Source organism: Dipodomys spectabilis, unplaced genomic scaffold (assembly GCF_019054845.1).
Source record: "Dipodomys spectabilis isolate Male_0828 unplaced genomic scaffold, ASM1905484v1 ptg000032l, whole genome shotgun sequence".
In the NCBI taxonomy this organism is placed as follows: domain Eukaryota; kingdom Metazoa; phylum Chordata; class Mammalia; order Rodentia; family Heteromyidae; genus Dipodomys; species Dipodomys spectabilis.
The window spans coordinates 25,114,249-25,122,904 of NW_024870709.1; the positions used below are offsets into that span (position 1 = coordinate 25,114,249).

The window sequence follows — 8,656 nt, forward strand, 5'->3', positions numbered from 1 at the left end:
GAGGGGTTGCGGAGGGGGCAGGTGACTGGCGTTCTTTCCGGTGTGTGTGTGGCTGTGTGTCTTCCCGGGTTGAACGTTCAGGCCCCGCTGTCCGGTACGTGAGCAAAAGCGGAGCATGCCTGTGTTCTGCTCCCTGCGATGAGCCGTCCACGGAGGGATCTCCGCATGTAAAACGCTCCCGAGCACTGCAGCGAGCACTGCAGCGTGAGTCTGTACCGCTCAGCAGGAGAGCGCGCCCTGCGCACAGCCCCGGGTTCCCGCCAGCGTCGAGTCAGACTGATAGCTTTAACTGTTTACCCTTTTTTAACCAGCGAAACACAGCTCCAGTTAGCCCGCAAAAAGCAGGGGTGAAGGCGTGATTCAAACACGTGGAGCACCGGCCCAGATCCAAAGCCCCAGCACCAAAATGACAGCCGGAACCAGGCGCCAGTGGCTCACACCTATAATCCTAGCTACCGAGAAGGCTGAGATCTGAAGATCGCGGATTCTCAGCCAGCCCGGTCAAGAAACTAATCTCTAGTTAGTCAACAAACTAATCTCTAGTTAACCCCCAGAAATGGAGCTGTGGCCCAAAGTGGTAGAGCGCAAGTCTTGAGCAGAAAAGCGTAGGGACAGCACCCAGGCCCTGACTTCAGTCCCCATGACCAATAAAAATATTAATTGGAGCCGAGCGCTGGTGGCTCACGCCTGTAATCCTAGCTACTCAGGAGGCTGAGATCTGAGGATCGCGGTTCAAAGCCAGCCCGGGCAGGAAAGTCCGTGAGACTCTTATCTCCAGAAAACCGGAAGTGGTGCTGTAGCTCAAGTGGTAGAGTGCTCGCCTTGAGCTGAAGAGCTGAGGGACAGCGCTCAGGCCCAGAGTTCAAGCCCCACGACAGACAAAAAAAAAAAATATTAATTGGGGGAAAAAAAACGGTCTGTAATCTTAGCTACTGAGGATCAAGGTTTGAAGCCGGCTCAGGCAGGAACAGACTGTTAAAAAAAAAAAAAAAAAAGCCGGGTTTGGGTGGCTCACCCCTTAAGTCCTAGTTACTCAGAAGGCTAAGGTCTGAGGATCACAGTTCAGAACCATCCAGGGCAGCAAAATCCATTAGATTATCTCCAACTAACCAGAGGTGGCCCTGTGGGTCAAAGAGGTAGAGGGCTAACCTTGAGCTAAAAATAGCTCAAAGCCCTGAGTTCAAGCCCCACGACCAACAAAAAGAGAATCTAACTGAATGCCTAAGTTTACTTGAATGCTCCACTTCACTTCCATAGCTTGTTGACCCTAACCAACTGACATTCATCCATGTCTGCTTTACATTAGTACGAATTTTTTCCCTTTAATCTTGAGTAGTTTTAGCTTCTAGAAACTCCAAGGGTACAGTTGAGTGTGAGCAGTATCCAAAGCCTGTATTTACCTTTTCCTCCACACAAACTCAGAAAACGCAGTCCCTTCCTAGCGTTGTAGAAAGGTTTTTGCCTCCTGCATCTTTGTAGTTAAGTTTGGCCTGTAGAGATCTGTAGAAGAAAAGTGAAAAACTTCGCAGGAGGCAGAGATTGATGGATACATAGTTGACATCACCAGACAAAATAGGAAGAACACATCTCAACAGATAAGCTGGGCATAGTTGTGAATGTCTGTAGTGTTTCTTCTCTGTGACAAACATAGGTAGGAGGATCTACATCCAAAACCAGTCTCAAGCAAAACCACAGGCCCTATCCAAAAAAATAAATAAATAAATATGGAGAAAATAGGAAATATAGGTAAATGGAGAAATAGCTCAAATGGTAACGTTTTTGCCTAGCAAGTGCAAGGCCATGAATTCAGCATCCCACCCTGTACTACCAAAAAAAAAAAAAATATATATATATATATATATATACATATATATAGCAAAGCATATATTCTAATCAATTATATATATATGTGTGTATATATATATATATAAAATCTCAACGTCATATTATGCAAATGTAATCTATGCTCAGATGAAAATCAGAACTCTTGTTGCTTCTGGCTTTTGTAATAACCCAGCATTTTTTTATTCCTTGTTAACCCTCAATTCCAATACTGAATCTTTGGCCTCCAGAATGCCATCTGCCTGATCCTGACTACAGCTGAAGAATATCCCCACACCCTATCTTCTTTGAGCTTGTGTAAACTGCCACCTGCATGTGGTTCTGACTTAATAAACTCTGCCCTACTGGAGATTAGGGCTGCTCTGTCTTCCCAGGAGGAGGTAGTCACAGCCAGCCAAATAAAACCCCTTGTCACCTGGTGCCAATGGCTCAATGCCTGTAATTCTAGCTACACAGGAGGCTGAGATCTGAGGATCCTAGTTTGAAGCCAGCCCTGGCAGGAAAGTCCATGAGACTCTAATCTCCAATTAACCACCAGAAAACCAGAAGTGGCACTGTGTAGAGAACTGGACTTGAGCTAGCCCAGGCCCACAGTTCAAGCCCCACAACCAAAAAAAAAAAAAACCAACCCTTTTCACCTTTTACCATGCCTCCATGATTTTCTTGACCCTAAAATCGTTACAACTTTGAGATTAATAACTTCTTGTTAATGGTAGCATTTTATAAATTGATGAATTATAGGCTTAGTACACAGTCTCAAAATTTGGGCTGAGGCCCATGGTTCATGCCTGTAATCCTAGCTTCTCAGGAGACTGGGATCGGAGGATCACAGTTCAGAGCCAGCCTGGGCAGGAAAGTCTATGAGGGGCTTATCTCCAATTAACCACCTAAAAGTTAGAAATGGAGCTGTGGGGAGCTGGGAAGGTGGCTCAGTGGTAGAGTGCTTGCCTTGCATGCATGAGGCCCTGGGTTCCATTTCTCAGCACCACATAAGCAGAAAAAGCTGGAAGTGGCGCTGTGTCTCAAGTGGTAGAGTGCTAGCCTTGAGCTGAAGAGCTGAGGGACAGCACCCAGGCCCAGAGTTCAGGCACCATGACTGGCAAAAAAAAAACACAAAAAACAAAACAAACAAACAAAAAGAAATGGAGCTGTGGTTGTAAGGCAGGATAGAATAGGGAAAGTGAGGCATGATAACAGGAGCCAGGAATTTTAAAAATTCAGCTTAAAGTAAATACAGTATAGGAGATTGATATTCACCCATCAACTTCCCTTAAGATTAAGGAATCAAAGTCTTTTCAGGGGAAAACAAGGTATGTTCAATGGCAGCCAGGAATTCAGAAAGGCTATATTTAGAAACATAGAAGCCCTATCTTGGTTTTAAGCATTGCATTCCTTCATAAGCTGCAGTATTAGCACAAGAGGAAAATATTAAGTAGTAGTTAATATGATTCAAAGTAGCTAAGTATTCTGACACATTAAAATACCTAATGGTGTTGTGTGCCCCTTCGGCCGGGCGGCACCAGCTGCTTCGCTGGGAAGAGGTTGAGGCCCCTCTGAGTCTGTGTGTAGTAGAACCCGTGTGAGACGAAGATACAGTCCTTCCCCAGGCGCCCGGATAATCAAGAGTTTTGGCACACACCGAGATAGAGTGAGGAGCCAATAGAGTGAGGAGCCAAGCGAAAAGCACAGACTATGGCGCTGAAAAGGATTAATAAGGAACTTGGTGATTTGGCCCGTGATCCTCCAGCACAGTGCTCTGCAGGTCCAGTTGGGGATGACATGTTTCACTGGCAAGCCACAATTATGGGACCTAATGACAGCCCATATCAAGGCTGTATATTCTTTTTGACAATTCATTTTCCTACAGACTACCCCTTCAAAGCACTTAAGGTTGCATTTACAACAAGAATTTACCATCCAAATATTAACAGTAATGGCAGTATTTGTCTTGATATTCTAAGGTCACAGTGATCTCCTGCTTGAACTATTTCTAAAGTTCTTTTATCCAATTGTTCACTGCTATGTGATCCGAACCCAGATGACCCCCTAGTGCCAGAGATTGCACAGATCTATAAAACAGAGATAAGTACAACAGAATATCTTGGGAATGGACTCAGAAGTATGCCATGTGATGCTACCTTAAAGTCAGAATAACCTGCATTATAGCTGGAATAAACTTTAAATTACTGTTCCTTTTTTGATTTCTTTGGTTTGTTTTTGTTTTTTTTTGTTTTTGTTTTTTGGGTCTGGTTCGTGGGGCCTGAACTCTGGGCCTGGGCGCTGTCCCTCAGCTCTTCAGCTCAAGGCTAGTGCTCTACCACTTGAGCCACAGCACCACTTCCAGCTTTTTGCTTATGTGGTGCTGAGGAATCGAACCCAGGGCCTCATGCATGCAAGGCAAGCACTCTACCACTGGGCCACCTTCCCAGCCCCTCCTTTTTTGATTTCTTATCCAGTTGCTCTCCTATCAGACCTCATCTTTTTTTTTTTTAATTTTATTTTTTGTTTGCCTCCCACCATTCACTCACATGCTCATCTGAGAAGACTTAAGTTCTTCCAGCTTTGGACAATAACTGCTTTTAGAAACTGTAAAGTAGTTACAAGAGAACAGTTGTCCAAGATTCAGAAATTTTTTTAAAAAATGGAGTATGTGTATTATGTGGCCAAATCTTCACTCTTAACTTGGTTATGAGACTAAACCATTCCTCACTGCTCTAACATGCTGAAGAAGCCATCTGAGGGGGAGGGAGATGGATGCTCAGTTGTCACATCAAAGGAAACAACATTCTTGCAGCATCCATTCTTGTTTAAGCCTTCCACTGTTAGAGATTTGAGGTTACATGATATACTTTATGCTCATAACTGATGTGGCTGGAGAATTGGTATTGAATTTATAGCATCAGCAGAACAGAAAATGTGATGTATTTTATGCATGTCAATGAAGGAATGACCTATTCTTGTTCTACAGAGAATGGAAATTGGAAGTCAAATCCCCTTTGTATTCCAAAATAGGGTCTCAAAAATTTTGTAATTTTCATTTAAATTGTTAGGAGGCTTGGAGCTATTAGTTAAGTATCTTCCAATACACTGTTTAATATAGCACTGAATAAATGATGCAAGTTGTTAGTGGATGAGTGATCAACTAATAGCTCTGCTAGTAATTGATTTATTTTTCTTCAATAAAGTTGCATGAACCAAAAGATAAAATAAAATACATAATGAATGGACAAAGGGACGGTAGATAGACATGACAAAACAAACATGATAAAATGTTAGGAATGTATCTAAGTGGTAGGGAGTGTTTATTATTCCTTCAGGCTCCTTTTCAAAGAAGAGTTGACAAATGGTGCCATCTGGTGGAAGAATTTAGTATTAATGATGGCTTAAAAATGGCAAATCCAACCTAACAAGTTTTTTATATGATTAAATACTATTTACCACTTTCCACATGCACTCTTCATTTTTCTTTTTGTTTTTACTTTTTGCTTTTGTTTTTGTTTTGTGCCAGCCCTGAGGGTTGAACTCAGTGCCTGGGCACTGTCCCTGACTGAGCCTTTGTGCTCAAGGCTAATACTCTACCACTTTTAGCCACAGCACTGTCTGACTTTTTAGTAGTTAATTGGAGATAGGAGTCTCATGGACTTTCCTGCCCAGGCTGGCTTTGAACCAGGATCTTCATATCTCAGCCTCCTCAGTCTGTATGATCACAGATATGCACCAAAAACACCTGGTTCTCCTGATTCTTTCTTGTATGTCCTACCTGTGCAAGGGTGTGGGGGGGAGGGTGTCAAACTCAGGGCCTCAAGTTCTACATTAGCGTTTTCCTCAAGCTGGCACTCTACTACCTGAGCCGCTCCTCCACTTTCCCAACCTGTCCTTTGTGGCTGGCAAGCTCTTTTCCTTTTCACTGGCTAAATTTCTACTTTTCCCACAACAGACACTAAGCAAATATTTTCTGCAATGGGTCACATAATGATTTAAACTTTATAAACTGAAAGACAAAACGGAAGCTATTGCATAGATACTTGTAGAACGATAAATAAAAACAATTTCTTCAACTTTTTTTTGCCAGTCTTGGGGCTTGAACTTAAGGCCTGGGCACTGTTCCTGAGCTTCTTTTGCTCAAGGCTATCATTCTACCACTTGAGCCACAGTGCCCCTTCTGGCTTTTTCTGTTTTTGTGGTACTGAAGAATGGAACCCAGGACTTCATGCATGCTAGGCAAGCACTCTACCACTAAGCCACCCAGCCCTCAACCTTTTAATAAAAATTGATAGTAAAATGGGGGCTCAGTGGTAGAGCGCTTGCCTTGCATGCATGAGGCCCTGTGTTGGATTCCTCAGCACTACATAAGCAAAGAGAAAAAAGCCGGAAGTGATGCTGTGGCTCAAGTGGTGGAGCGCTAGCCTTGAGCTGAAGAGGTGAGGAACAGCGCCCAGTCCCAGAGTTCAGGCCCCACAACTGGACCCCTCCCAAAAAAAATTGATAGTAAGTTTTCATAGAAACTGGTATCTTAGAAGAATTTTTCCAGAATTTTTGTAAGATGGAAATATTTCTGTGTGTGTGTGTGTGTGTGTGTGTGTGTGTGTGTGTGTGTGTGTGTGTGCGTGTGCGCGCGCTAGTCCAGGACCTTGAACTCAAGGCATGTCCCTGAGCTTTTTTGCTCAAGGTTTACACTCTACTACTTGAGCCACAGCTCCACTTCAAGATTTTTGGTGGTTAGTTAGAGATAAGAGTTTCACAGACTTTCCTGCTTGGTCTGGCTTTGAACCATCATCCCCAAATCTCACAGTCTCTCACTCTATGTCAAAGTTGAATGATAAGGAAACTAGATCAGACAGGTCTACCAAAGAATACTAAGGAAATCATTGTTTAGTGTTATGTACATGCATAAGGATCTTTTTTTTTTTAAAAAAAGTTATTGTCAAGGTGATGTATATAGGGATTATAGTTACATAAATAAGGTAATAAGTACATTTCTTGTCAAACTTGCTACCCCTTCCCTCATTTTCTCCCTCTCTTCCTCCCTCCCAACCCCCCAGTTGTACAGATTATTTCTAACATATTGTCTTGTCAATATAGCTATTGCATTGGTTCCCCTTTGTTCTTTGTCTCGCCATATTGTTGTTCCCCTTCTCTTCCCGAATTCAGATAAACATACCTACAATACCAGGGTACCAAAATCAAATACTGTAACAACAAAAATAAGCCATAGTGGTGAAAAACACAAAAGAAAAAAGAAAGCACATAGTACATTAAAAACAACCACAACAAAGAAAAACCTCTTGTGTTCATGTCTTAGAATTCATTTCACTTAGCATCATCTTATATGGTCATATGTACATAGCTATTGAGCTATTCTGCTCATCTGCGAGGATTATCCTAGACATATACTAATTAGTCTCTCTTTTATTTTTGGTCGGTTGTGTGGCTTGAACTCTGGCCTGGGTACTGTCCCTTGGCTCTTCAACTCAAGGCTAGCGCTCTACCACTAGAGTCATAGCTCTACTTCTGGCCTTTTCTGCTTATGTGATGCTGAGGAATAGAACCCAGGGTCTCATGCATGCAAGGCAAGCACTCTACCACTGAGCCACCTTCCCAGCCCCTCACATATACTAATTAGTACAAATGAAGGATCTATGTTTCTTTGGGTCTGGCTTGTTTAATATGATTTTTTTCTCCAAATCTTTCCATTTCCTTACAAACGGGCAGTTTCATTCTTTATGATGGAAGCATAGAATTCCATTGTGTATACATACCACATTTTCTTGATCCATTTGTCTACTGAAGGGCATCTGGGTTAATTCCATATCTTAGCTATGGCAAATAATGCTGTGGTCGGAAGCCAGGCGCTGGTGGCTCACGCCTGTAATCCTAGCTACTCAGGAGGCTGAGATCTGAGGATCGCGGTTCAAAGCCAGCCCTGGCAGGAGAGACCGTGAGACTCCTATCTCCAATAAACCACCAGAAAACCGGAAGTGGCACTGTAGCTCAAGTGGTAGAGTGCTCGCCTTGAGCTGAAGAGCTGAGGGACAGCGCCTAGGCCCAGAGTTCAAGCCCCATGACCGACCAAAAAAAAAAAAAAATAATAATAATGCTGTGGTAAAGATAGCTGTTCTGGTAGCATTAGTATGGCCATAAAGATCTTTTTATTGTTTTAAAAATTGGCACATTCTCAAAATTTTTACTTTATTTGCTTTTTTTTTTTTTTGGTTGGTTATGGGGCCTGAACTCTGGGTCTGAGTGCTGTCCTTCAGCTCTTCAGCGCAAGGCGAGCGCTCTACCACTTGAGCCACAGCGCCACTTCCGGCTTTTTTCTTTTTGCTTATGTGGTGCTGAGGAATCGAACCCAGGGCCTCATGCATGCAAGGCAAGCGCTCTACCATTTAGCCACTTTCCCAGCCCAGTTTTTTTTTTTAATTTTATTGTAAAGGTGATATATAGAGGGGTTGCAGTTACACGTCAGATAATAAGTGCCCTTCTTTTATTTATTTTTTTTTGGGGGGTCCGGTCGTGGGGTCTGAACTCTGGGCCTGGGCGCTGTCCCTCAGCTCTTCAGCTCAAGGCTAGCGCTCTACCACTTGAGCCATAGCACCACTCCATCTTTTTTTTTCTGCTTATGTGGTGCTGAGGAATGGAACCCAGGGCCTCATGCATGCAAGGCAAGCGTTCTACCACTGAGCCACCTTCCCAGCCCAGTGCCCTTCTTTTAGAATACCTCTTCCCTCCTTTTCTCCCAGTTTTTTCCCTCCTGATCACCCCTGACCCCAGGTTGTAGAGTTCATCCTCAACATAGTGTCGAGAGTATCACTGT

At 43.2% G+C, this 8,656-nt stretch overlaps 1 pseudogene; it reads left to right on the forward strand.

Annotated features, from left to right (window-relative positions):
* The first annotated feature begins 3,489 nt into the window (after positions 1–3,489).
* On the forward strand, positions 3,490–4,021 carry LOC122105434 (annotated as a pseudogene).
* The last annotated feature ends 4,635 nt before the right edge of the window (positions 4,022–8,656 follow it).